The sequence below is a fragment of the Nematolebias whitei genome, chromosome 21, assembly GCF_014905685.2.
Source record: "Nematolebias whitei isolate Nwh7 chromosome 21, NemWhi1, whole genome shotgun sequence".
Taxonomy (NCBI): domain Eukaryota; kingdom Metazoa; phylum Chordata; class Actinopteri; order Cyprinodontiformes; family Rivulidae; genus Nematolebias; species Nematolebias whitei.
The window spans coordinates 6025841-6029690 of record NC_056518.1 but is presented as its reverse complement, the minus strand read 5'-3'; the positions used below and the strand labels follow the sequence as shown (position 1 = coordinate 6029690).

The 3850-nt window shown below is 39.7% G+C and overlaps 1 protein-coding gene across 1 annotated transcript in view; it reads left to right on the top strand.

The window, feature by feature from the left end:
- LOC119427644 (fibronectin type III domain-containing protein 3B) overlaps positions 1-3850 on the top strand; it is a gene marked incomplete at its 5' end in the record, with an annotated part of 20245 nt that overhangs the window by 634 nt on the left and 15761 nt on the right.

Sequence of the window (3850 nt, the reverse complement as noted above, 5' to 3'; positions counted from 1 at the left end):
TATATATATATATATATATATGTATATATATGTATACATATATATATATAAATAAAATAAACTACTTACTACTTGTACTACAATCTACAATTCCTATGTCGTGGTTTTTCACTTATCCCGGTTCTTCAGGGTACGGATCCCCCGCGATTAACGAGGGACTACCACTTCATCATTTCATTTGCAGAGAATTAAATTGACCTCTAACAGACAAGTTTGCAAATGTACTTCATGGTAATATTAAAATGAAGAGAAGCTTGAATCACAACCCAGTCAACTCAGAACTGGTGCTTTATTTGGGACAAAGCCCAACATTTCCTGTTGTTACCTATTTACCTATCTATTACTGTACCCCTACTCATGTCCCTACACCTAAACGTACCTCTTAATCCCATTTCTAAGTGTATACCTATCCCCATACAAATTTCTCGACTTGTCAGAGTCCGCTTTAACAGCACGCCTAGTCAGTCCAAAAGTTTGCTCAACTCGTGTGGACTGATACATTTAGCAACCTCTACGTAACATGTGTCAAACTCAAGGCCCGGGGGCCGAATGTGGCCCTCGTTGACATCTTGTCTGGGCCCCAAGATGTTATTTCAAATGTAAAACACTTTTATCTCTTTAATTTTTTCAGTAATCTTTGATTATGATGTCAAAAGTGCAACAGATAACGTCAAATGAGCCCAATCAAACTCTTGTTGAGGAACCTGCAACCAAGAAAAGATGTTGGTATCTAATTTGAGTTAATGTAGATTCTGAAACCGGCCCTTAGTTTGAAAAAGGTTTGAATTTTGGCCCCTTTTTGTAAGTGAGTTTAACACCCCTGCTACACCATTAGCATATCTACACTCGGTTACCTAACCGTTAATGTTCTTAAGATGACAAAACAACAACAAACATTAGCTTGTTGTTGTTTTCTCATCAAAAAGGGTGTCTTGCTATAGTGTAGAGGTTCAATCAAGTTCAAGTCAATTTCGTTGTCATTCACATCACATGTGGTACATGAGGTGAAATGATGTACTCAAAGTTCCAGTTACACCCAAAAATAGCAAAAATATAAAATATAAAAAACTGTATATAAGGAGCTAAGATATACACTAAGATACTAATATTATTAGCTAATCCTCTCACACAGGTATTTTTATTTATTTTTGAGAAACACATTTTTAACTCTGAAAAAACAATACAAATGGGCCGTCATACAACTAGCATTTAGTCAGCCTGGTCAGAGACTTCTGTCCTGTTTTCATACTCGGTGCTCTTTGACTGATGCCACAGTTTGAGTTCCTAATGATGAATAACTATTGGACAGAACATAACTTTTAAAATGACCAGACTATCCTTTAAAAAAAAAGAAAGCATTAAAAAATAAAAAAATAGCATTTATTTCATGCCAAATTTCACATGAAATATGCTACATAATTAGTTGATGTTCTGAGTGCATCATTGGCATAACTACCACGTATTGACTACCATGCCAAGTCATAACTCGGTATTAGTAAAAATGACAGGATTCTAGTAATTTCTTTACGTAGTTTAAAGCTGTGACAGCCATCTTACATAAGGATGACCCATAAGTTGATCAGTTTTAGAAACACAAATCCAATAGTAACTCTGGGAAAGTTGCATCAAAGTGTATTTAGTGGTTGTGAAATATTTTGCTAACTGACAGATAAACACACCCACAGACACACGCATACACACTTTTAATAGCGCTTAATAGCAGCGGGCTATAATATTTGTTGTAGTTTAGAAACACAAGCTAGCCCACTCCCTGCATCTCTGCAGGAATGTGCTGATTTCAGGATGTAAGGCTCATTTGTTTTTCTTGGATTTTCACATGTAGTTGTGACAAAATTTAATATCAACTGTTTCTAAAATGTTTTGAAGTATAAGAAAAAATATATTTGCAAGAACAAGACAATGGATTTAACATGTATTATCCATCTGTGGTTTTCTTGTGGTGGGACTGCACACCAATGGAAGTCAGGTCATTGGCTCACTGGGGGTGTGTATTTGTGTTTGCGTGTGTGTGTCAGTAGGATATTGGCCAAGTATGAGTGGGAAACGCTGTCATTCTTACATAAACAAGCCTGATAGGCGGGACAGGCTTTTGGTGGGCAGCTTTTCCTGGGTGAAGGCTAGAAAAAGAGGGCAGAGTTAAAGAGTTGTGCACCAGGGGACACATCTGCACATCTGGCTGTATTGTCTTGTGATGATGGTGTTGGATGGTGTGTGTGCACAAGTGTGTGCTTGTAGGCGTTTTGTATTCAAGTGCCAAAGAAATATTGTAGATGTGGACCTGGCCTACAAACCAGCTCCACATGTCCTCATGAGGGAACTTCGGCCTTGTTTTCCTGTAAACACAGTTTTTCTCTTCTTCAGCAGAGGAGGGAAGAAGGGGCCTACTCTCCCATCTCCTCCTCATCTTCTCCTCTATCCCAGATTTTTCTCACTTCTGTAGCCCTCCTCATTCCCTCTTAAACCCCTTTCCCCTCTTTTTATAACCTTTTTTTATCAAGAAAGTCTGTTTTTTTACATTTAGGTTGGGGTTTCTGGGGAGGTAGCTGGTGTGTTTTTGTGTATGTGTTGTTGTTGCTAAGAACCAGAGATTGCTTCCCCTCTCTGCAGGGAGTGAGTGTTTGCTCCTTCCTTGGAATGCAGGCCTGTGAAAATGTCTGAATAGTTGGAATGTGTGTTTATCTGGATGTGTATCAATCAGTGTGTGTTTGTTTGAGTTCATTAATTTGAACTGGAACAAAGTGAATGTATGGAACCAGTTCAGTTCAGTTTATTTCGATAGCTCCAAGCCACAACAGAAGTCATCTCAGGACACTGAACAGAAATATTCATACACATAAAATAATTTAACATTATTTATCAGAGGAGCAAACTGCTTTCAGTTTAACTCCATCACAGAACGCTCATCTTGAGCAAGCATGAAGGCGACAGTGGAAAGGAAAAACTCCCTCATAAGGAAAAAACCTTTAGCAGAACCAGGCTCAGGACAAGCGGCCATCTTCTTCGACCGGCTGGGTTTGGTAGGAACAGATACACAATGGCAGGTCAAGAATCACATGTTAACATTTGTAGAAATTCAGAAATTGTTAAAAGCTACCCAAACAGAAAACCTTGGCTGAATGCAGAGGTGCGCACCCTGCTGGAAGCCAGGAACACTGCCTTCAGGTCTGGAAACTCAGAGGAGCAGAGTAGGACAAGGAAAGAACTGGTTGCTGGTATTAAGAAGGCCAAGGCCACATATGCACAGAGGATTGAGGGTCAATTCATCTCACAAGACCCTCGGAGCATGTGGGGGGGCATTAAGTGCATAACAGATTATAAAGGAAGGAGTGAACAATGCCCCAAAGACCCATCTCTGCCTGATGCCCTCAACAAGTTCTATGCACGCTTTGAAGACCTGAACAGACCACCCAGCACCAGACTCGCCTCACCAATGGATGAAGAGCATCTCAGCGTGACCTCAGCCGAAGTAAGGAGTAATTTCAGGAGGATTAATCTGCACAAAGCAACCGGCCCAGACAACATCCTCGGAAATATGTTGAAAGAATGTGTTGGTCAGCTCTGCGAGGTGCTGGCAGACATCTTTAACACCTCACTTACCCTGGAGACAGTTCCCACCTGCCTGAAGACTGCCACCATCGTCCCAGTCCCAAAAAGCTCTACAGTGACTGGTCTGAATGACTAACGGCGCAGAAACTGTTTTCAGTACAGGTTGAGAATTTATGTTATTTTGAAGTTGTGTGTATGTATGCATGTATGTATGTATATATATATATGTATGTATGTATATATGTATGTATGTATGTATGTATGTATGTATGTATGTATATAT